General features: G+C 36.5%; 1 long non-coding RNA gene across 2 annotated transcripts in view; it reads left to right on the forward strand.

Annotated features, from left to right (window-relative positions):
* Positions 1-2,659: 2,659 nt before the first annotated feature.
* The window catches only part of LOC103098316 (uncharacterized), a 39,544-nt gene continuing 16,250 nt past the window's right edge, over positions 2,660-25,953 (forward strand). Inside the window, exons 1-4 of one of the 2 annotated variants that reach the window (XR_008915510.1) lie at positions 2,660-2,792; positions 5,994-6,085; positions 7,628-7,674; positions 12,097-12,325. This is a non-coding gene — a long non-coding RNA (uncharacterized LOC103098316). Of the gene's footprint in view, positions 2,793-5,993; positions 6,086-7,627; positions 7,675-12,096; positions 12,326-25,953 lie in introns of those variants that run through there. The other variant, XR_008915509.1, reaches the window with a different exon arrangement.

A 25,953-nucleotide genomic window follows, 5' to 3' on the forward strand; every position in this document is an offset into this window, starting at 1 on the left:
TGACATCTGAAAACACTCAATTAATTGGTAATTAAAGGAATCATTTAGACTTAAAGACTCAAAAAGATAAATCTTCAAACTCTTCCCTTTGTGAAAGGAACACTATTCTATCCCTTTCATCCATCCATGCTACTTTTTGGCTCAGGAGACTAAGGGCTCATATCACGTCTTCACTATCTAAGTAGAAAGCTGATACAAGGACATGGAAAGGCTGGAAGATGCCTTGCTGGTTAATCTTGATAGGAGTTTCACTTAGTTGAATAAATTCATGATGTCCTTAATATGCACTTGGTAAATATTCTTCTATTATGATTAAGTAGTATTAAGTAACAAATTAATTTTGTTAATTGTTAAGTGACCTACAAGCCCCTCATTTTGTTCCAGTATCCAGTAGTATAACTCAACTACCAAGGGGATGAGGGGATGACATAAATCAGGCTCAGCCTAAAATACCTTTCAAAGATAGTCAATGGAATAGAATTTATAAGGAGTAAATTTGGCTTTTTAATTGTCTTTTAATTAAAAGCACATGAGTCTTGTTATTTGGAATGTGAAAACACTATAGATGTGTTTTGTTTTCTCTCTGAATAGCAGTAGGCAAAGGAAGATGTGTTTCTTTCCCCTCATAAAGAGTGCCATGAAGAATGACCTTGATTGTAAATGGTCATCAACTGCATCTGAGAGGAAAACTGAGTTTTAGTACAACATTCCGTCAAAAAACAAGCATTGAATATATGTATAAACTGATAATTATTGTTCTTCAGTCCTTTGTGCTGCAGAATGCTCCTGCTGGAGGAAGACTTTTCTTTCAAGAAGTTACTGCAGAAACCACTTTCTTTTGAAAAACCAGTTCTCTGTCTCTCAAACCTAATAGGTTACCAACAGGACTTCCATTTCTCAGAATCACTGTTCAGTCACCTAGACTAGGACAAAGTAAGATAAATGAAATGGCAAGGAAATTTATGAGACTTTACAGGGTTCCAGACTTTGATAAGATTAACACACTGCCATCCATAAAGAGAATCTGGATAACCTCACTATCTATAGAGAATCACCTTGGACTCGGTACTCATATTCTTTTATAATAATGGTGAATTCTTTGACTATACATCTCTCTGTTTTTAATTTTGCTTGATGTTAATGACCAGAGGTTTGTTTAATATGGATTATCTCTGCTATATGTACTGAGAAATTTTTATAATTTTTGTATGCCCACAGGAGACAAATTAGAGAGCCATTAGGGTAGAATTTTGTCTCAATTAATAATTTATTTTATTTTTTGTTTTTTTTTAAACGTTTACCTTCTGTCTTAGAGTGAATATTAAGTATCAGTTCCAAGTCAGAAGATCACTAAGGGGTAGGCAATTGGGGTTAAGTATTGTCCAGGGTCACACAGCTAGGAAGTGTCTGAGACCAAATTTCAACCTCCTATCTCTGAGCCTGGCTCCTCAATCCACTGAGCCACCTAGCTGGGTCATTTATTTTTAAATTAAACAAAAAAAAATACAATATAATCTTTTATCTCTTTCATTCAGTTTCATGAAGGCAAAAATGTGATCTGCTATGAAATATTATTTGTAAAATAGCCTGCCTGTTCTTTCTAATGCCCTCATCAAAGAGACCCATATGTATATATAGGTTCTTTTAATAAAGTATTTTTATATCAATACAATTTTTATTATTCATTTTCTGACATTTAGCAGTCCATGTTCTCTTCCTCCCACTCTTCCCATGACCAATAGACAGGCAAAATGATATAGGTTGTACACATGTAATTACACAATACACATTTCCATGTATGATATATTGTGAAAAAGACACATATTGTTAACACTAGAGAAAAATTCACAGAGAAAATTAAATGAAGGATGGTATGTTTTGATCTGCATTCAGGCTCCATCAATTCATTTTATGGTGATTGATAGCCTTTTTCATCATGAAGCCTTTGGAAGTTGTTCTGGATCACAGTTGATCATATATTATTATTGCTACAATGTACAGGGTTCTCCTGATCCTGCTCATTTCACTTTCCATCATTTCATATTAATCTTTCCAGATTTTTTGCGATAATTTTGTTTGTCATTTATGATGCCACAATGGTATTCCATTACAAGCATTTACCATGACTTGTCCAACCATTCCCGAACTGATTGACAACCCTTTAGTTTCTACTTCTTTGTTACCACAAAAGACCTGATATAAATATTTTTGTATATATAAGTCTTTTCCTCCTATGTTTAATCTCCTTGGGACACAGAACTAGTAGTGGTATTGCTGGGTAAAAGGTATTCAGTTTGATGGTCCTATGGGCATGGTTCCAAGTTCCTTTCCAGAATGGCTATATTAGTTCACAGTTCCACCAACAATGTATTAGTATCCCAACTTTTCCACATAACCTCCAACATTTATCATTTTCATTTTTGTCAGAGTAGCCAGTGTGATAGGTCTGAGGTGATAGATCATAGTTGTTTTAATTCTTAGTTCTTTAATTAGTAGTAATTTAGAGCATTAAAAAAATCCATCTGAGAATTGCTTGTTCATATCATTTGTAAAAGAGGAATCTGCCAGAAGGAAGAGAGAGGCAGATTTGGCAGGCTGAAGGACCAAGTAGAACAGGGAAAGCACAGGAAGGAGATAGAGTTCTAAAGGAAGGGGAGAGGAAGTAAGAGGATCTGTACAGTTGGAAGGGACTTCTCTTTGGGAAGCTCACCAGAGAGGCTGACCTGAACAGATCTCTGAGCAGGCACAATCCTCCTGTGACTTCTGACCCAGCATCCAGTGAAAACAGCAGGGTAAATAGGACTTTGCTAAAGCATAAGAAGATCTCCTCTAAATTCCCTGAAAGTCCTTGAACTTGTTACAATAGCTAGAGCAGCTAGAAAGTCAGGACATCTTCACAACTGACCTCAGAGGGTCAGGCAGCCAAAGTCTGACCCTGCCAGACTTTGGGGAAAAGGGGTTCAGTTACTTCTAAGGACCTCCCACTCCCTCTTTCCCCAATACCTCATTCCTCAGTTCAATTGCCCTACCCTTTCATTTCTTCCTTTAGAATAAACAGCTGTTCATAAGAGCAAGTGACTGGCTTCATAGTATCTAAGAAAGGAAGGAGATTTTTGAAGATTGGTGGAGAGGGAAGTTACATTTCTCTCCTCAGAGAGGGAGAAGCTATTTGTATCATATTTGTTTCAACTAAGTCTCTGAGGGAAGAGAAGTTTGTGATCTTGAAGGCAGTCAGAGTGGGATTTGCCAGGGAGAAGAGAGAGGGGAATCAATCCATCCCCTTTCTCTTTCTACTTGACTCCATTCCACCTCTCCCTCACTCTGGTCCTGACCCATTCTCTCTCCCTCTCTATATTACAGTGGCACTCCAGAGTTCAAAAGAATCCATCACCAACTGTCACTGACTGGCCATTTGTCAATTGGGGAATGCTTTGTATTCTTATAGATTTAACTCAGTTCTCTATATATATTGGAAAAATGAGTCCTTTGCATTAATACAGTTTCGATATTCCTGGAAAAGTAGATGTATGGAGTGATAGTTATTGATAACTTACAGTTGCCTTTGTTGTTAATTAGGTCCAATATTTTCCCATAACTTCAGGTATCTTTACAATGGATCCTTCTAGACTCAAAATAATGTTGCTTCTAGCAAGAGATTTTTTTGTGTGGATACTTTAATTTAGTGGTTTTTCCAGTTTGTTTTCTTCAATTAAGTTTCCACTGTCTATAGACAGTTAACATCTGATATTGCGATATTAGAGTTAAAATGTGTTAATTTTCCTATCATTGATATTGAAAGGTGTTTGTTATAAGAGCTTTTGCAGATCTTTTCCATATGTTTTGCTTATTGTCTTTCTTCTAGATCATCTATAAATGTAAATATTTAGGTGGATTTCTTTATTTTCTTTAAAATGAATTTTTTCTTTTACTGTTTTATTGCTTATAAACATCTATAGATAAATACAAGTTACTTTTGGCCACCACAGCTCTCTACTTGGAAAGTTAGTCAACTATTTTGGATTAAGATAGGTTTTAGATCTTTGTTATGGAAATTTGTTTACATTTATTAAACTTCTATATTCTTATTGACATTAAATACATACATTTGGAGTGATGGACTTGGAATCAGAATGACCTGGAATCAATTCCTATCTTAGATACTTATTAGCTATAAAACCCTCAACATGTCATTTAATCTCTGTCTGCCCTACTTCCCTCATATAGAAAATTGGGATAATAATAGCATCTATCTGCAAGAGTTGTTGAAAGTATTAAATGAGTAAATATTTGTGAAGTACTTTACAAACACTAAATCAAGATACATATAATAGACACTATTATTATTGTGTATGCTATAACTTTTCCTCATTTTGTCATTTTAGCTTTGAATTAATTTTTTATCTTTAACAAGATGGCATTCTAACTATACAGTTGATTCAGAAATGACTTACACACTAATAATTTTCATTTATCCATTGTTACAGTTAAAAGAGTGGTTGGCATAAATTGTGACCACAGAAATATGGTTTCAAGACATTCTCTTGAGTTAAATATAAAGTGGTCGCCAGGGAAAAATTCCCCAATATGAAATATACCCAAATCAGCTGGGTTTTTATGGAGATTTTAATTAATACAAATAAGGACTTAATGAGAGAGAGAGAGTAAGAGGAAATAATGAGAAAGGGGCTAGGCCAGCCTAGGTTTAAGTCTTAAGAGAGAGATCAGTCAGTCTTTAATCCACTCATCACAAGATTTGTCCCAAGCAAGATTCTAGTGTTCAGAGAGATCCACCAGTTCAGCTCCTGAGCTCCACTTCAGCTTCCAAGGCTGAATTCTCCTCAAAGGTCTTCTGATTCCCCTTTTAAAGAGAATTTTCTCCTATGTCACCTCCCCTAAGTTCTCACATCTAACAATCACATTAGAAGTTTTCACAGGACTGACAATTCTTAATTCACACCTTCTTTAGTTCTCAACTTTTCTGGGTAGACTAAAACTTCTGAGTAAGTTCACACCTCTTTGCCCCTTGCAAGTTTGCAAGTTGCCTGACCTTTATAGGTACTTAGCACCTTTTTGTATTAGATCTAAAAATAGACCCAGCTTAAAAATTTTTTTAGCTTTACTTTAAGTATGTGTTAAGTACTTTTCATTGTTCAGTAAAGAGTTTTCAACTTTATCTTCCCCTAAAGTATGTTTAAGTATGGGTGGAGTAGAGTTCTCACATTCCTGATCAAGTACCTTCATTGTTTAAAATGGGGAATGGTCTTAACCAAATCTTCTGAAGTAGGGTCTGAGAATTTTTAAGATTCACACCATTCTATGAGGTTAAATAGTATGCAGTGTCCAACACCTGGTTCTTTTCTCAAAGCAAGTATTGATGATATATAAGCACAAGGTCTCTGTGTAGCCTACAAGTCTTTGGCCTCTCTCATTCTTTACTCTTGCTCCACATTTCCCAAAATATTTTTGCCCCCACATTAGCACATTTGAATGGAATTCATTGGTTATAAAAGAATGTGAACTTATTTTGGAAGATCTTAATGTGTTGTTCATAGATTTAATCTTTATGGTTCTATTCTCTAAAACAAATATTTGTGTCTGATCTATATTGTTTTCAAAGTAGTCTTTTTGCCATTATTTAAAATGAACACTTGCAATACCAGATGACCAAATGCCCACCTGAGATAATGTTTCTTGGTGATTTTTGGATGCACTGTCATATGAACTTTACAAGTTTTTTATTTGTCTTTTCAAGGAGACTCTGTGAACCAGTCAACCATTTAGTTGAAATTTTATTTTCTTTTTATTTCATAGTGAGGACAAGAAGACTGATTTAGTTCTTTTACTACAGTACTATGTCCACTTATTGGTCGGCAAAAAAGGATTTTGCATATAAAGTACCAGTATCATAGTTAATTGATATATATAGTCTTTTAGCTGTGTGATTATTATCACTCTCAGAATACTTTTCCACCACTCTGCTTCTGTTGTTGCAGAAGCAGAAGGAAGCCGCACAAGACCAAGGGCTATTTTTCTATTTCATAAATTGTTATGGTAATTAACTCATTGCCACATGGCCAGTCTGCAGGTAATAAAACTTTTACTACTCAATTTGATAAAAAATAGTTATAGTATGTTCATTGAGATTATATTCAATATACTATAAAATAATAATAGGTAAAATTTATATAGCATCTCTGAGGCTGAAATTCAACAGAATATGGATAGACTCTTTGCTGCTTATGTTAATTTTGGCCTGACAACTAAAACAGAGGTTTTCTACCAGCTAGCACTATACCACCCATACACAGAATAATTGGTTACACCCAATGGAGAAATTTTAAATGCTGTGGATAAGTTCACTAACTTTGCTAGTATGCCTTTTGGGGATGTTGACATAGATGACAAAATTGATGCACACATTCCTAGAACTAGTTCAGTGTTTGGGAGACTCAGAAGAAAAATATCGGGGAGAAGAAGTATTGGACTGCATACCAAACTGATGGTCTGCAGGACCATTGTGCTGACCTCATTGTTGTATGCCTGTGAAATCTGTACATATCCCAGTGTCATCCCAAGAAATTGAATTGATTCCATTTGAATTGTCTTAGGAAGATTCTGAAGATTACCTGGGAAGAAGGTATCAGACATTAGTTGAACTGCTAAGCAGTCGAAGTCTACTGTAGACAGCTCAATAACAATGGTCTGACCACATTGTCCAAACACCAAATGTACCTAAAAGACTATTTTACAAAGAACTCACACAAGCTAAGTGCTCACATGCAGATAGAAGAAGTAATACAAAGACACTCTAAAGGTCTCCCTAAAGAACTTTGGTATCAGTTGTGAGACATGGAAAACACTAGCACAGGACCACCCAGCATGCATGCCCACAACAAAGCAGAATTGTAGTAGCTCCCAGGAAATGTGAGATATGCAGATTTAGAGATAAGTCCATTCCAAATGTTCATTCAGGATATTTGTGCCCAACTTGTGGTAGAGCTTTCTGAGTTCATATTGCTCTGATAAGCCAGTCTGACATACTATATGTTGACCCCAACACAGTGATGTCATTTTGGTCCTCTTTGAGTACAAAAAACAACAATCATCCCTGCCAAGTACCAGGCTAAGTGCTTTACAAATATCTCATTCAGTCTTCACAATAGCCTAGTGAAGTAATTATTTCTATTTTACAATTGAGGAAATTTAGGCAGAGAGCAATTAAGTGATTTCAAGTTCACACAGCTATTAAGTATCTGAGGGTGGATTTAAACTTGAGTTTTCCCAACTCCAAGATCACTACTCTATCCAATATACCCCCTAACTGTCCCTACAACCTGCCAGATTTTAAGATGTAATGTAATGGCCTTTGAGAACCCCGAGTCATTTTCATTCCATTAGAATAGAATGCTGTGGAAATATTCTATGAGTGAAACCCTATCAATGACCCGGGCAATTATACCCCTTTTTATGGAGGGCACCAAGACAAAAACAATACAATTCTACGTTACAGAATAGGTTTAACAAAGATTTTAGGCTAAAACTGATTATAAGATTTAGAACTTATTTTGTTTTTAATTTAATTTTATATTTTATAATTTTATAATTTTAATTTAATTTTATACATAAGGAAAATGGCTGGCTCAAAAAAGGACATGGCTGCTCCAAAAGAGCCAGGTAAGTGCTGCAGTCAATAAAATGAAAGGCATGAAATGAGAAAGAGCTGAGTTCAATTTCAGACACTAGCTGTGCTACCAAGGGTAAGTCCCCCAACCTCTCTCTTACTCTCTCTTACTCAGTTTCTCAACTGTAAAAAAATTATAATAGCACTTGCCTTCTAGTACTATTATGAGACTCAAATAAGATAATATTTACAAAGCCAATGCCTTGTGAATATTTATTCCCCTTTTCCTCCAAACATATACCATCTTATTGGGGTTTTTTCCCCTTGATTTTCTCTAGTCCATTATAATTAATTTCAGTTAGTGTTAAGGAATCCTGAATGTAAATTACGAATTCATGAGTGATACAACAGTTATTTCTTGGCTATCATTACTGGATATTCTCTAATAATGTCATTTATCATCATGAATCATTCCCAAGAAAAGAAATATGGACCTGATTTACTTGGGATTATAGATCTATAGGCAGTAGAGGCTATGTGGTCCAATTCCTACATTTTACATAAAAGGGAATTCTGGCATAGAAAAATGAAATTACTTCCTCTGGGTCACAGAGGTAGTAATAACCCAGGACAGGAATGGAACCTGGGTCCTCTTATTTAAGAACTAGTACTGTTTCCCTTGTGCTTAAGCTATCAAGATCCTGATATACACCCTAACTAGAGACTATCTATTTCTGATAGGTACAGAGTCCCATTTCACCCAAGAAGCAATCTCAAGATATTGCATAAACACTTCTCAATAGCAATGTCACTTACAGGTTTTACCAACAGATTAGTCCTTGATTATATATTGTCATGAATTATCCTCTATTTCAAATATGTGATACTTATATCTAGCTAAACTATAACTTCCTTGAGATGAGAGCCTCTCTCATATTTCATGGTGTCCTTAGCAACTCCAAACACAATGTTAAACATGTAGAAGTCTTTAAATAAATACCAGTTGATTGAGATTTAGGAGATCACTGACCCAAGAGAAAAAAATAATTTGGCAGATTGGACTTGATAAACTCTAAAATTTAGTCTAATTATAATCTTTTGATTTTATGAATCAAAGGTGTGCTTAGGGGATGAGATCTAGAGAGTAAAGGGTGCCAAATTAAACATTGGACTTTCCCCTTTCCCCAAACTTTCTTTCCCAGGAAGAAGCATTTAACTACTAGAAATTATTTCAGACCTTATGAGTTGGGCACTTTTAACGATTAGTTCTCTAACCAGACAACAAATTGAGACTTAAGTATGAGGCTCAGAGACTAGCTGACATATTACTAAAAGAGAAGGTGCCAACAATCTGTGAATGCTGACAGTGTGTGGATTTTGCCCAAAATGTGCTCTATAGCTCCCTTTTTTGTAATAAAACACCATCTTGTCCTCTGGAAATGTGGACCTACAGATACCCGAGATAAGCAGTTCTTACAGAAAACCAAACCAGCTAAGGTTATTATTTGAGTCCATTTTAGAATTAAAATGCTATGGAAAGCATTTGCCAGGCAGTGAGATGTTGGAAACTAATACATCTTTCGCCTCTGAAAATGATGAATTGGTCTCTAAATAATAAAGATCAGCCAGAAATAATAGAAGCAGGCTACCAAAGACCCCTTATAAATATTCACAAAGCAATCATGCGGGGATCTTAAACTATTCATCAGCATTTTCTTTATATTGGAAATCAGACACTAAATTAGAAATATAAAACTTCACACAAAAATATTTACATAGAATGATACTGGTGTTGGCTGCCATGGAGATGAGGGGGGGAATGTTGAGATGGGGAACATAATGTGGATTTTTGTGCCAGGACATTTGGATTTAATCTGGGACCTTCAACAAGCAAAAGTCCAAAAGCACTGGAATATCATAGATTTAGACCAACACAGATCAGCAAATAAGCATAGAAGTAGGGGACTGGGAAAGAGGAACCTAAAATTCAAAGAATTCTTGATAAAAGACCTCTGAAGTCAATTTGTTCAGTCTATCCTTGAAGCCAAAGTACCTTCAAATCATTTTTTATGATTTGTTATTGAACCACTGCTTAAATGACCTACAGTGAGAGGTCATTAATTCAAATGATAAATGCAGAATTCTTCACTCAAATTCTCAAAAGTCAACTTTCCAAGTACAAGATAGGGGTGGGATGGCTTCCTAGGGAAGTGCATTCCACAGTCAGATACTTCCAAGGTATTGTGAATTCTATGCTTGCACTGAGAGAAAACCCACCTTTTTTCAGCTTCCAACTGTTGCTTCATGTTTTGCCATTTGTGGCCAAGCAGAAAAAATTTACTTCTTTTACACATCAAATACTTTGCCTACCATCATCCTCTCCTCCTAAGTCTACTCTTCTCTAATCCAGGCTAACCATATCCTTTGCCTTAAATTGATTTTCATGTGTATACTTGGCATGCTGTTCAATCAATTAACATGTCTCTACTTATCAGCAATCAATCATGTGTCTTAAGTAGACTTATGGGTCTATTATGTGACAGACATGGTGCTAGGTAATATTGGTGCAAAGAAAATAATAAATCGTCCCTTCCCTTGGAAAACTTATATTTTATCAGAGGATCAAATTCCCTGATTATAAATGGGTATAGAAATATATTTATATATAAAATATATACAGAATAAATAAAAAATAGTCTTATTAGTGGGTGAAGAAGTGCTTTGAGAGACCCAAAGAGAAAGACATCACTTTTGGTGGAGACAGTCAGGAAAATCATGGATAGAATAGCATTTGGATGGGATTTTAAGGACAAATAAGGTTTTATAGATGCACATACATATAGAGAGATCATTTCATAAATATGCATATATATATATATTCATATGTGTATATCAATGTCTCTCATGCTATCCTAATTACAAAAAGAAAATATGTGGACCAAATGACAGTATAATTAGGTAGATTCACATACATAAAATTATATACATAAACACACACATACATATATATATGTAAACATATAAAATGGATTAGGAATAGGATCAGGGATGAAGCATTTTAGGCAGAGAAAATATAGTTTTTCACTGGATACTTTCCAGATTGTCAGTGTCTACCCTAAAATAGACCTTCCATAATTGAGCCCAAGTATAGCAGTATTAGAGCTCCTCTTCTACTCTGAACATTATGACTCTCACGGAAGTCTCAAGGAATTTTCTCAAAAGGAACTATAACTTAGCCATGCATATTCCATCATATCCTTACAAGGTTTGGGGGGGCAGGGAAGGGGGACTCAAGTTTATAACTTTGCATTTATCACTCTGATCTTATATTATTAGATTTAAATCATCACTGTAAGTAAAGATCTTTTTGAAAGTGGATCTGTCATCCAACAAGTATGCTACCCCTCCCAGCTTTGGGTGAAATTTGAATATTTAACAGGCATGCATACTCTCCATGTTTTTTACCCATAGTTAACAAATGGTCAAAGCCAGATTCTTAAGGCATTTTCTCTCTCTTTCAGTTAGCATTGGCAAATTAGTGATTGCTCTTTTGGATTTGGCCATTCAATAAGTTTTTCATCCACCTAATTATACTATCATCTGGCCCACATATTTCCTTTTTGTCACAAGGATAACAGGAAAGATTTTGACACATTTTACTCAACTCCAAATATACTATGATTATTTTTCCCCGATCTTACCATTGTATTTGCCTTTTCACAAGAAGAAAAGGAGTTTCTCTGGATACTTAATTTTTGATGAAGCCATACTTACTCTTTTCAACAACTGCTTCCCTTTCTAAATGTTCACAAATCATCTTTTAAATAATTCATCCTACATTATTTCCAGGAATCTCAATCAAGTTTATTGGCCTCTAGCTTATAGACTGAATGTTTCCCTTTATGTAAATCAAGACATTTCCCTTTGCTCTGGAGCATCTCTTCCAAAGAAAAATTTATAATGGTCCAAAGCAAAATGATCCAATTAATTTTTTTATAACAACATTACCCTGAACTTAGAGTTCAAATTTTTCTACTATTTATGCAGTTGATCTTTTCAAAGCCATAGGAGCTTTGCATTTATCTCAATTAAATTCCATGATGTTAAAACCAGTTTATCATTTTGACCTACTGAAATCCTTTCTGAGTTTTTGGGATAACAATCCATTCCAAGTTTATGACATTTATAGATTTGGTAAGGATCTATCTTTTCATCCAACTATGGATTTTCAAAAAAGTATGTAAGACCTTGTTTCTATTTTTCTTTTAGGTTACTTTTTTAATGTGTTAGTTCTCTTTTCTCCAAACTCCAGAAAAACTTTTTAGTACATTGATCAGTACACTGGTCTTGGCCATATGAAAAATAGGTTTTCTTTCTCTAGATTCCTAGGCCACCACAAATTGCTATTCATTATGACCTCATAGGAATGAACATTCCAAGATAAGGGTGGGAGATTTACTGTTCTGTTCTTTCAGGTGCTCAGTGGAATGGAACTTCTCACTCCCCCATTAACTAGTCTCAGACAGACGAATGTTTTGCAACAAGCAAGTTAATACTCAGACATTTCAAATGCTGCATAGTTTCATCTCTGTGGAACTCCACTAGTCAAACAAGAAATCTTTATGAAGTCAGTCTTCATGAGTTACTATCACCAAAAATTTGTATTACTTGATGACCATCTTTCCAATAAAAAACTCTTCTGAATATAGTCAGACTCATTCTTAGACAACACACTACATGTGTGAGGCCCTCATTCTTTCTTGCCTGGGAAGATCCTCTAGAGCTCGTGTTCTATTAGCATAGATTTAAAGAACCCAAGGCTCCATCCATAGTACAAATAGGTATCAAGGAAAATTTTATAGGAGAAAGCAAGTTCATAACAGATTTAATACTTTCAAGATAGATTAAAAGTAAAAAGGTTATGGATAAGGGCTGCATTCAGAGTAGGACATTTCAAAGGTATTCATTCCCTTGTGACAGAAGGTGCCATTTTGAATTTAGCATTTGTTTTTGGAAGCAGTTAACATGGATTTTTTATTTGTTAGACTGTATGTTTGTTATGAAGTTTTTTGTTTAACTTGGGAATAGTCAGTGAAAGAAATGATTGTAAAAATAATGTATTCTTTAAACCACTCCTGAGAAAAAACTAAGGAACTGTATGGTTCTGGTGTCAAAGACTCTTGTCTTTCTGTTAGCTATAGAAGGAGGATATTTAGTGTGATACATATCAATCACACTGTTGGTTCATATTGAACTTGTAGTTCACCCAACACTCTCATATTTTTATACTTATTTTTTAAAAAATTTACATTACATTTAAGAATCAACACTTTGTATTGGTTCCAAGGCAGAAGAGTGGAAAGGAGTAGGTGATGAGTTAGGGCTAGCCCCTACCCATAACAAGTATCTTGAGGTCAAATTTGAACCTAGGACCTCAATATCTCTAAACCTAGTCCATTGAGCCATCTAGCTGCTTCCCATATTTTTCACACAAGCTATTCCCTAGTCATGCTTTCCCCCATCATGTACCAGTAAATTGATTCCTGTCTGCCTTCTACTGCCTTAGGGAAGTCACATAACTCCTCTGTGCCTCAGTTTCCTTATCTGTAATGGGAGAGTTGGTCTGGATGGCTTCCAATATTTTTTCTTGCTCTAATCCCATGACTGGATAAACCAGTTCACCACAAGTTAGGTTGTTGTGCTGTTACTGTTTTATAAACACATCTCTGATATTAAGTGGGAATAGATCTCATGATCTAATTTCTTTTTCATTTTGATTTTAGTAGTAATATTATGACACAGCCTCTACAGCTGAATAAATCAATAGCCTAGACTGACTACTGAAATTGAATAGAATCTGCGACCTGCCACTTGGACTTCAGTGCAGAGATTAAACTGATAAAATGAACCCTGTATCTCCTGAATCTTCAAAAATATAAAATAAAACAGTGTGCTGAGACAGAACAAGGGCAATAAAGTCACAAAGGTTCGGGAATGGGAAAAAATATAAATACTTTTTAAATTCAGCTAAATTTAATTTGTACTAGAGTCCATTGGCCTAGGGATCAAAATGACTAGATTCAAGTCCTGTCTCTACCACTTATTAATTGGGTGACCCTGAAAAATTATTTACCATCTCAAACCCATTGTAAAATGGGGATAATAATATATATGTTACCTTTGAAAATATTATAGTTATGTAGTAAGGGATCACTATACATACAATACACAATCACAGTTGCATAGTGAAAAGATCCTTAAATGTTTAAATCTTATGAAAATTTGAATCATAAATGTCAGTAGTCAGTGCTTGAAAATATTATCTGTATTGGTTTTAATTCCATCCTTTTATTATAGTCTGGGAACTTCAAGAAAGGTTTTTGAAGGTTGAACTCAGCATCTTCAGTGGTCTTACAATAGAAGAATGAATAAATCTATAATCATCTCTCAAGTTATCTGACATTTTAGATCATTGTTCAAGTTATATGTGCCCATTTTCATGTCTTGGAACTACATTGTAATCACAAGTATAAAATTTCTTTGTATGTCCTGATAAAATAAATGATGATCTTTTGGTTGATTCCTTTATCTTAGGGGAATCTTGTCCATTAGTATATCATGCTGAGTTAATGGATTTGGATTCATTATATACCAATTTTTTTTTTTCTCATAGAGGTTGACAAAATGCCTTCTACTTTCTAACATGCTCTCTCTACTGGTAGAGAATGAAATTAACTGAAGACTGTAGTTCATATCTGATATAGTGTAGTAATTCTGCCTCTATTTCTCCTGCTATTTTAATTTCCCCTGTTCTACATCCATCAGCCAGGTAGATGACAGTAAAGCATCAATGAAAATTTCCTTTTCTCTTCCCTAGCAAGGTATATGCAAGATAGCAACTTTCAGAAGGAAGCCACCATTTGGCCTTTCCAAAATATAGACCACTTGGGTAAATCTGAATGTCAAACCAAAAGCCAGAAAGTAATTTTTAGGTGAAGACTCAGAGGTTGAAGATTTGGATTCTAGTATAGACTCTGCCACCAATTAGTTGTGGGATCTTGCCATATCTCATAAGCTTTGTGATCTTCATTTTAGCCACTATAAAATAAGTGGGTTAATCTCTTTTATATGACCTCTAAGGTCCCTTTGAGTATTAATATACTATGTTCTAAGGTCCCTTCCAGATCTGACATATGTTTTATGTTTCCTTCTATCACTCAAATTACTTTATTTATCATCTTACTAAACCGTAGAGCAAAGGATTTGGGGATTAAGATGTATGATATAATTTAGTCTCTGAGCCTAGCTAGGGAGAAAACTATGTAGGAATGAATATCAAATAGGGAATTCACTGCTAAGGGAAATATTAAGTTCCATTTGGCTCAGGACAGAGATTCATATTTGTCATCACTATATGTTCTCCTACATATATTGTCTTAGCATGGGAGCCTTTTTAAGACCATACTAGAAACTCATCCCCTGTTCAGTCAGCTTCAGCAGTATTGCTTTCTCCATTTTCCCACAATGTGGGTTTATTTGCAGGTGCATTTGTTTGTATTTTGCAAAGCTGAAGCTTGCTTTGTTGTAACTTTCTCTCTTTTCTGTCCTTTTTCATTGTCTGGTTCCCCTAATTGGTGTTTGTAATAACTCCCAATTTAGTATCATCTGCAAGTTTCATTAACATACTGATTGCTCCTTTGTCATTAATAAAAACATTAAATTATTATTTAACATTCATTGTGCACTAACAATATACTAGGAGCTGCACAGAAGAGAAATAGATTCAGTCCAGAGAACAATCTTCTTTTCCTCCCATTAAGAACTTCTCAAGGAATTCTATTGTGTGTACTAAGTGCTACATCTTTGGTTCATACCCTTTGTAGTCCAAGGCTGAAAAGGTTCCTGGGTTCTGATGTATGTCTATGGGAATCTATCAGGCAAGCACAATTTTCAGGGATTCTTTTTCCATGTAAAGAAAGAGAAGATATTGTTTTAACTTAGATAAACAGTATTTGTTTCATTCATTTCAACTCAACACTTACAAAGTACTTGTTACTACAAAAGAGTGTTAGGGTCTGGAAATGCAAGAATAAAATTTGGCAAATTCCTTGCCTTTAGAAAGCTTAGATTATATTAAAGATACAAGGCCTATCCACAAGAAACTTTAATACACATAAGATCTATATTAGAAAACCAAATGGATGGAAATTTTAAATTGTTGTCAGTTAACAGTCAATAAGTATTCTGTATGAGTCCGGAACTGTGATAGATCTGAGCACATAGTAGTATGGGCAGCCTGTCTAGTTAGTCCTTCAGTACAATTTGTTAAGGAACTAAAAATAGATAGTTAACTGGATCCATAATTGAATAAAAAGAGGAAAGAGACTGGATAGCCTTTGAGAAATGGAAATGTTTTCAGTGATCTTAATCTGCTCCTTACCACAAAAGACTATTGGATATCTTCATCAAGTAGATGGAAATGTAGAACTGGAACTTAAGGGAGAGAATCAGATCTAAAATATAGATCTCAGCATTTTTTTCAAAGAAATTATAGTGGAAGCAATTAGAATGGACAAAAACTTGAAAGGAGAGGGAAGAGGGCATTTGCAATTGGAGAAATGACTGCCTTTAGTAGGTGAGAAGTTGAAGAGATACAAAAGAAGAAGAAAAAAGAAGTCATGGGAATCAAAAGATTAGAGAATAATCAAGGTGAAGATTTTACCTTAAGGTTGCATTCCTGGGAGAACTCCACATTCTTCCTAAAAGTTTGTGCATCTCCTACCCTGGAATTTAATGGTGACAATTTTTTATTTATCTTTTAGCTCTGACTCTCCTTATGGGTTGTGAAATAGGTAGGTAGAAATAGGGTTCAAAACTATAAATATATAACAAAGTAAGAGGTGTATTAAATTAAAGGGAGAAGGGAAAGAGGTTTGGGGAATAACTAACTTTAACCACAAATCAGAGATTAAACCCTTATAATTTCCTATAACTATTTTAAACTAACTCCTTAAATTATTAATTAAGATTAGGAAGGGTTTGGTAAGGGCAAGAACAAAGCCAAAGTAGATTTCACACAACTGGAGTCCTTTGAGTTAAGCAGCAATCTCAGTAGGAAGTCACCAGCAGCTCTTTTGAATATACACTCCTCAGCAGCAGCAGCAGGGATAAGCAGTCTCCAGAAAACCCACAGGAGAGGGAAACACTGGCTCTCTGGGTCCATCCCAGAAATACTAGACTGAAAACCCTCTGGGCTCTCTCCTGATTGTGAGGGAAAAGCAACACTCTCTCTTCCCCAATGTTCTGGAATCCCTCCTGTTATCCAGGATTTTCTGGTTTGCCTTGCATGACTTCCTGGTTTTCAAGACTTCCTATTTCTGGTAAAATCCCTTACAATAGTTGTCACCAATTCATTGTCAAGGAGTGGGTTGTAGATCTGTCATAATTAGCTCTAAGCCCCCATATATATTGGCTCTCTTTTCCCCTTTAATTTGCTATATTTCAGTAAGTACTACTTGTTTTGTTTTGATATATGGTGTCAACTTTACATAGAAGCAGTTAAGTCAAACTCAATCTGGCATGTAGCATTTGTTCTTTTTGTATAATCAAAAATTAAATAAACAGTATATAATAACCTTATAATAATGCATAAGATTAAATAAAATGTATGCTAAGTACCAGTTGGTTCCTCTCTTGAATCCTAGAACTTCCCTCTATTAAATTTATTTGTGGTTGGACTCTGAATATTTATGTTTGGTGGTTGCCAGGGATTTAATTTCTAAATCACAAAATGAATTACTATAGTAAATGGAATTTATGTTAGTTTATTTACAATATAGGGAAGATATTAAGGAATGAGAGAGAGAGAGAGAGAAAGGAAAATCTGGCTTCCTCTGAGCCAGGTAGAAATACTAAGGTCCTAATCAGGGGAAAGAGTCTCAAGATGATGGGTCTTTCTTGGAGGTTTTAAAGCTTTGTGTAAAACCTTGGAGAAAGGCAGAAGCTCTTCTCCAGGACTGCCCACTCTTTAGTTCACACCTTCTTTGGTTAGATTATACCTTTTTGGGTTACTTAACACCTTTTTTGATTAGTTCACCATTTGTAGTGACTTAACACCTTTTTGTAGTTAAAATGGGTAGATCTACTCAAAATGCTGAGTTATCACCTTTTGGGGATTAAAACCTAATAATAGATTGTGGATTACAATTCAATCTTCCCAATAAAGGAAGAGCTAAGTATCTTCATTGTTACAATCAGGAGATAGCTAAATCCAGTCTTCACACCTTCTTCCCTCTGATATAGGATCAGTATGAATCTAGGAATCCTAGGAAATACAGATTGAATATGTTTAGATCCTCACCACTGAGTCTCTGTGTAAAGGCAAAGAATTATAAACTCAGTTTCCATAGGACATTTAACTCACTAAATGAAAAGGTCCACATTTTGCATTTAAGGTTTAACTCAGACTGAACTAGAGAACTCAAAGTCCAAATTAATCAGTGAAGTTGATGCTTCCTCTTTCTAATCTATCTAATCTGATTTCTCTTTAATCACATGAAAAGCCCTTTGCCTGTTTGAGGGCTTAGTGACCAGCAGCCATTCTTACTAAGAAATGGTGGGTTCTATAGTCCTGGATTCCTTTCTGCCTGAAGACTATAGTATGTCTCTGCCACAGCTCTATCTCCCTCCTTACTTCCTATCACATTCTCTAGCCAAATCCCCAAAGTTTCAAGCAGCAAGGTGGAGCAATGGCAGGCAAAGGAATGGACACTACAAAGGAGTGTGAAATTCTGCAGGGTAATGAAGAATGAGCTCCGATAAAATAAAATAATATTGGAATTTTCAAATATGGAGGTTATTCACAAACTGAGAAAGAACTCACTAGAGGGATCAGGATACAAATCAGATTATAATACATAGAGGAGTGAGTGAGTAGAGAAGTAGTTAGGGATTAGGGTACAATAAGAAGAAATGATATGACAGCCTTCAAATACTTGCAGAATTGTTTTGTAATTTTGTTTTTGTTTTTTATTTATTTTTATTTTTTTGGTTACAATACTCACTTTATTTCCCTCCCTCCCCTCCACCCAACCTTCCTGCAGCTGAGATGCACAATTTCATTGGTTATTACTTGTGACCTTGATCAGAACCTATTTCAATGATGTTGTTTGCATTAGGATGTTCATTTAGAGTCTACATCCCCAACCTTTGACCCATGTATTCAAGCAGTTGTTTTTCTTCAGTGTTTTTAGAATATAAATTTATTGCAAATATATAAATTTATTGCAAAGAATGATTATTTAGTTCTTTGTACTCATATCTTCAGTACTTAGCACATAGTAGATGCTAAATAAACACTTGTCTTTTTTTCCCATTCAAACAGCATTTATTCAACAATGTTGAATAGAAATGGAAGATAACAGAAAATTAAAGGAAACATTTTCTGCTGTCATCTAGCATTTATTCCCCTGGGGTCAGAGGAAAAATATGTACAATAATAAGGATACACAAAATATATACCATGTAAATATGATATAATTGGTTTGGAGATAGGAGATAGGTCCAAGAATCTTACTTTGAGTGAGTCATTTTCTCTCTTCAATTTTGTTATATTATGCATAAAATTAGATTATGACAACTCTCAAAGGACCATTCCAGTTCCAAAATTTCATGGTACACAGATTTGTGGAAGAGAGTGCCTGAAGTCTATTTAAAGATAAGTATTTATTCCTTGATCTCATTCAGTTAGGGACAGATCATGAGAGAACTATTATTTGTTTCAACTTTTGTAGAAAGAAAGAAGACAGGGCAAACGGGTCCTGAGAATGAAATAGTTGGAAAGGTGAAAATGAGGGATCTTTCTTTAACATTATAAAATGATATTTCCCTATGTTCACAGTCAAGGAAAACACCTACCACTAGTTTGGTCATACAGTTATAGCAAAATTTCACATCAGGTTCAGAAGAAACATAGCACTTGCCTATGACATAAAGATTGAAGCCATTTTGACTCTGTGTAGCCATAAGCACAAAGAATTCTTCTAACGGATTTTGTCCTTTAGCGATGCCAACACCCCATTCAGTGTTGCTTGGAACCTCCACCTCCCAGTAGAATCTGCCTGAAATGAAGTATTGAACAGCACAAACTTTGGCAAAATTGGTGCGTCTCTCACTGTTACTGAGCACTTCCAGCTGGGCAGCTCCATATCTTGCACTCTTCAAATCTTCAGAGATGATGAGACCTGGACTAGCTGTTTTATCATTCAGAGTGATATCAATTTTGAATTTTAAAAGCATTTCTATAATTCCAGGGATGGAACAGACAATACTTTTTAGAGCAAAGTTTTCTATTTCTTCCTGGAGCAGATATTCATTCCTTTTTAATGTTCCTTTTATATCTTGGAGCAAATCCACATCTGGTTTCCTGCACTCTTCATCTATCTCAGTGATCCTCTTACTTAACTCTTGACTCTGATAGGAAAGTCTCCTTATTCTCTTCTTCAGGCCTTCCAAATTAGCCTTTCCTTGACTCTGCACAGATGATAGACACTCAGCTTCCTCCTCTCCCAAGAAAACATGTAGTTTCTGGAATTCCAAAGAAATATTTCCCTTTTGAATTGTCATCTCTTCCTCGAACTGTGCCAATTTCAGCTCCTCATTAGCCATTTGTTGTTCAGCATTCTTCAATTTTTTCCTCAAATCTGTCAGAATTTCTTGAAGCCTTTTGCTGATGTCCTGAGTAGTCTCATCTATGCAGTAGAGGGCATGAGCCTTATGTTTCTGGGACTCAGAAAAGGACAAGCACGAAAAGCTTTGGTCATTCTCACAGAACAACTTCTGCTCTTTCTGATTGCTATATCCCTCAGGGTTCTGAAAACACTGGAGTTGTTTGGCAATGCCTGCCAGCTTCCCAAGATGCACATTGGCTACAAAATCCCTCACATGAGAGACAACCTTGCACTCTGGACAGAAGAAAGAGTTTGAGGCTTCATGCTCCCAGTTGAAGAGACAACTATGGCAAAAACTATGGCCACACTTAATGGACATCGGATTGGTGAAATAATCCTTGCAGATGGAGCAAATGAGCTCTTCTTGGAAATCTTGAATAAGCTCTGAGCAAGAGGCCATTTTTTTCCTTTCTCTGCTGGGATCTCTGCTTCAGTCTCACCTCTGCCTTAACTCTGCTTTTAGCATCAGGAAATTGAGTCTAGTATATTCCTGGACTTTTATACCAACTAGTTCTCTGAAGCCCCTCCTCCATTAAAGTGTGAATTCTCCTGGTATTCCCTTGACTCTGAGATATGCCCCTCCTTTCAAAGTGTGAATTCTCCTGGTTTTCCCTTGACTCTGAGGTATGCCCCTCCTTCCTTCAAGGTGTGAATTCTCCTGGTTTTCCCTTGACTCTGAGGTATGTCCTTCTTTCCCCTCAAGGTGTGAATTACCTTGGTTTTCCCTTGACTCTGAGGTATGCCCCTCCTTCCTTCAAGGTGTGAATTCTCCTGGTTTTCCCTTGACCCTGAGGTATGCCCCTCCTTCTTTCAAAGTGTGAATTCTCCTGGTTTTCCCTTGACTCTGAGGTATGCCCCTCCTTCCTTCAAGGTGTGAATTCTCCTGGTTTTCCCTTGACTCTGAGGTATGTCCTTCTTTCCCTTCAAGGTGTGAATTCTCCTGGTTTTCCCTTGACTCTGAGGTATGCCCCTCCTTCCTTCGAGGTGTGAATTCTCTTGGGTTTTCCCTTGACACTGAGGTATATCCCTCTTTCCCTTCAAGGTGTGAATTATCCTGTTTTTCCCTGATTCTGAGGTATTCCCCTCCTTCCTTCAAAGTGTGAATTCTCCTGGTTTCTCCTTGAATCTGAAGCATGTTCATTCTTAGAGACTTTTCATGTTTCTCTTGATCTTTGTGTTTGGATATCAAACTTTCCACATAGTCCCTGTCTTTTCTTTACAAATACTTGGAAATCTTCTATTTTGTTGAATGCCCATACTTTCCCCTGGAAGTATACAGTCTGAATATCATGTTCCAGGCCTTATGGTCCTTTAGTATAGAAGCGGCCAGGTCTTGTGTGATCCTGATTGGTGGTCCTTCGTATCTGAATTATCTCTTTTTTGGCTTCTTGTAGAATTTTCTCCTTAGCTTGAAAACTCTGGAATTTGGCAATTACATTCCTGGGAGTTGTCTTTTGAGGATTTAGTGTAGAGGGTGTTATATAAACTCTTTCAATGTCTATTTTGCCCCCTTGTTCAAGAACATCAGGGCAGTTTTCTTTGATGATTTCTTGTAGTATGATGTCAAGATTTCTGTTTATTTCTGGCTTTTCAGGAAGACCAATGATTCTCATATTGTCTCATCATCATCTGTTTTCCTGATCTGTCACCTTGTCAGTGAGATATTTTGTTTTCTTCTATTTTGTCAGTCTTTTGACTTTGCTTTATTAATTCTTGCTGTTTTTCAAGATCATTGGCTTCCAGTTGCCCAGTTCTGGTCCTTAAGGCCTGGTTTTTGGTTATAATCTTTTGGTTTTCTTCTTTAATCATTTGTTTTTATGCTTTAATCTTTTGATTTTCTCTTTGAACTATTTTTTACTTTTCTTGTCAGAGTGCTTCTATCTTTTTGATAAACTCCAATTTAAATTCTTCCAGAGCTTGTGGACAATTTCCATTTTTTTTTGGAAGGTTTTGGCTTTGTTTGAATTTCCTCCTGTATTTCCTCTGTAGCCTGGGTTTTTCCTCTGTAAAAATTTTCGAGGGTCAATGCCTTCTTTTTTTGTTTTTCTTGGAGGGTGTTTTTTGTTCCTGTGCACAATTTGTCATCACTCTGGAGGTTTTTCCTTCTTCTTTTAGTCAGAAATCTGAGTGAGATGGGCAGGCTCTCTGTGTATGGAGTTAAGGAGCAGGGATTTTGCCTGAGACAAGTTCTCGAATCTCTGCTGCCTCTGCTGTTTGCTGCCCTTCTCTGTGCCACATTCCCAAGAGTGCCCACAGTCTGTGCTCCCCAGCTGATAGGGTTTCAGGTGTAGCTGCTCTCAGGGGTAGGTATTTGGTGATCTTAGTCAGCTCCCAAGGACCCTTGCTTACTCTAGAGGTACCCTTCTCTCACTCGCTGATTCTGGAGAACGCTGGCTCTGACTCTGGCTCCGAGGTGGAGTGGGGGAGGGTAGATCAGCTCACGTTTTGGTAGGAGATTTTTCACCATCTTATAGTGTGGAAGTGCCCAAATCCCACATATTTTCAATGCTGTGCCATACTGTAGAGTTCCTTTGTTCTTATGAATTGTTTGTTTGTTTGTTTTTTGTCTTTTGAGGTAATCTGTATTGGTGGGTGCTGAGGAGAGGAAGTGTCCCACGTCTAGACTGCCGCCATGCTTACCTTTTGATGATTCTCTTGAGTACTGTGTTTGGACATCAAATTTTCTGTTCAGGTCCACTCTTTTCTTTATGAATGCTTGGAATTCTTCTATTGTGTTGAATGACCATACTTTCCCTTGTAAGAACATAGTCAGTTTTTATGGGTATTTGATTCTTGGATGTAGACCTAGTTCCTTTGCTTTCCAGAATATCATATTCCATGCCTTTTGGTCCTTCAGTGTGGATGCAGCCAGATCTTGTGTTAACCTCACCATATTTCCATGGTATCTGAATGGCTTCTTCTTGTCAGCTTGTAATATCTTTTCTTTGGTATGATAGTTTTTGAATTTGGCTATAACATTCCTGGGTGTTGTCAGTTGGGGATTAAATAAAGGAGGTGATCTGTGGATTATTTCAACCTCCACTTTCCCATCTTGTTCTAGGATATCAGGGCAGTTTTGCTGAATATTCCTGAATTTCCTGTAGTATTATGTCCAGGCTTTTTCTTTTGTCATGGTCTTCTGGTAGACCAATGATTCTTAAATTGTCTCTTCTTGAATAATTTTCTAAATCATCTGTTTTGTGAATGAGATGCTTCATATTTTCCTCAATTTTTTTCATTCTTTTTGTTTTGTTTTATAGTGTCCTGCTGCCTTGTGAGGTCACTTAATTTCAGTTGTTGTAGTCTGGTTCTTAAAGATTGGATTTCATCCCTGGTTTTTTGGTCATCCTTTTCCTTCTGGTCTGATTTTCTTTGAAGGTCACCTTTCATCCTCTTTACCTCGTCTTTCATTTCCTTTGTCTCATCTTCCATCTTCTTTGCCTCATCTTTCATCTCCTTTCTCTCATTTTCCAGCTGGTTGATTTTGGATTTCAAGACACTATTTTCTCATTTTAGTTCAAGTACTGCTGTTTCCAGATGATTTATCTTAATTTTTAAGTTATTTTCCCAATTGTGTTCAGCCTCTCTTAATTGTGTTTTGAGTTCTTCCACAGCTTGTATCCAATTTGCTGGGGTTTCTGATTTATCGTTTGTCAATCTCTCCCCCTCTGTTCTGTTTGCTGAGTAGAAGCTGTCTATTGTAGTTTCTTCCTTATTTTTCTGTTGTTTCCTCAAATTCACCCCTTCTTTAATCCCTGCATTTGTCTGTTCTCTTGATCCTCTAATTTTTTTGGTTTTGGGGGCTTCTGTTAGTCTCACCTCCTGGAGCTTTAACAGGAGATCTCTCAGTGTAGTCTGTGTGTGGTGGAGGTTTGTTGGGGTTTGAGCTTCCCTGTCCTCTGGAGGCTTTTAATTGGGTTAAAGTCCAGCAATCATTGATGATGGGTGTGGAGCCTGGGCTTCCCTGAGTTCTGGAGACTTTTGATGGGATTAAGTTCAGTTTAGTTGGGCTAGGTATGCTCTGAGTCCAAAACTTCCTGGAAGGCTGGAGCAAATATGGAGGATATCCACAGCTCTGGCCAGGCTGCCAAGTCTAAGTTCCCTCTCTAGCTCCTTCCCCACGGTCTTTGTTGGATGCTCTGAACTTGGCACAGCCCTGCTGGCAAGGTACACCCATGCTGGCAAGGTACACCCTCCAGATCAGTACCTTTGCCCACCCAAAAGTTCCTGCTGCCACTGGAGTCTCAGTGCTCTGAGTGGGAGGGGGAATGGGTCCTGGGATCTTCCTTCTGTCTTCCCCTTAAACCTGAGTGTTCTTGGATTCTGGCTTTTTGGGGGGAATACCTTTTGGATTAAGTCCAGCAGGAGGGTTCCTTGGCTCTGTCTTGTTGTTAAGTTTGTTTTTGAGTTGTAAACCTCAAATTTCCTTAGACTTATAAATGTTGGAAATTTCACCATTGGGATATTTCATACTTGGAAAATTTCTTACTGATAGTCTATTGGAATGGGAACCCCATTGGCATGGGAGGTTCCTTCTCTTCCCCTCTTAAGATTACTTTAGGACAGAAACCCTTTGCTGAACAATGGAAAGGACTTTGACCTATGCTTAAGCATAGAACAGGAATTTCTTTGAGTCTTGATTGATTTTAGAATTGATACAATGGAGATACTTGGAATAAATCTCCACCCTATTCAGTCCTAATAGGATTGAGTAAGGGCTGCAGCCTAGATCAAAATTTAATTATTCCAATCTCTACCATACTCAAGTTAACAGGATTTAGAAAGGGCTGTAACAAAGGAGTAAAGATTTAATCATTTGAAAAATATGACCTTCAACAGACATGTGCAAAAGCCAGAAACCTCTGGGCGGTCCTGGGTTAAGCGAGAGCCTCCATTGACAGGGAAATTGATGAAGAGTGATTGGTAGATGTGAGGACTGAGGGGAGGCAACTTGGATGGTGTCCTTAAAGATAGGAGGGTCTGGAGACTGAGGGTGGTGGTTGATTTTTTGGTCGGTGTGGTTCCTGGGCTCGGAGAAAGCTTGCTCTGAAGGAAGCTGAAGGTGGGGGCCTCTGAGACTGTTTCTCCATTTTGGACACGTGAGTAATAGGGACTGATCTTTTTTCTTTGCCCCAGCTATCTAAGGGCTTGGGCCTTTTGGCCCAGCCTAAACAGAAGGGGTATTTAAGCCCTATTCCCTTCTCTCCCCTTTCTCTCTCTCTATATATCTCTAATTCCTTTCTTACTCCTATTGTAATTAAACTCCAAAAAAGGCTGACGGCTGACTTGAGTTTTTCATTTAGGAATTACATAGCTGATTCCTTGGCGACCTTAAATTAATATATATCAGTCTTTTAAAGTGATTCCCTTGTAACAGAGTCCTCTAGGAGCATTCAGTTTGTGATTGGTTAGGAAGGGTATTCAGAGGTCTGAACTTCTGCTCCTTCTAGGCCTCCATCTTGAGTCCACTTCTTGGTTTATAATCTTGAAAAAGTCATATTAGCTTGGTAAACCTGAGTTTCCTCAGTTGCAAAATTAAGAGACTAGATTGAGAGCTAGTTTTTGTTTAGCTTGATTTCCTCAAAGGTATACTTAATATCCAAT

Source organism: Monodelphis domestica, chromosome 1, assembly GCF_027887165.1.
Source record: "Monodelphis domestica isolate mMonDom1 chromosome 1, mMonDom1.pri, whole genome shotgun sequence".
Lineage (NCBI taxonomy): Eukaryota > Metazoa > Chordata > Mammalia > Didelphimorphia > Didelphidae > Monodelphis > Monodelphis domestica.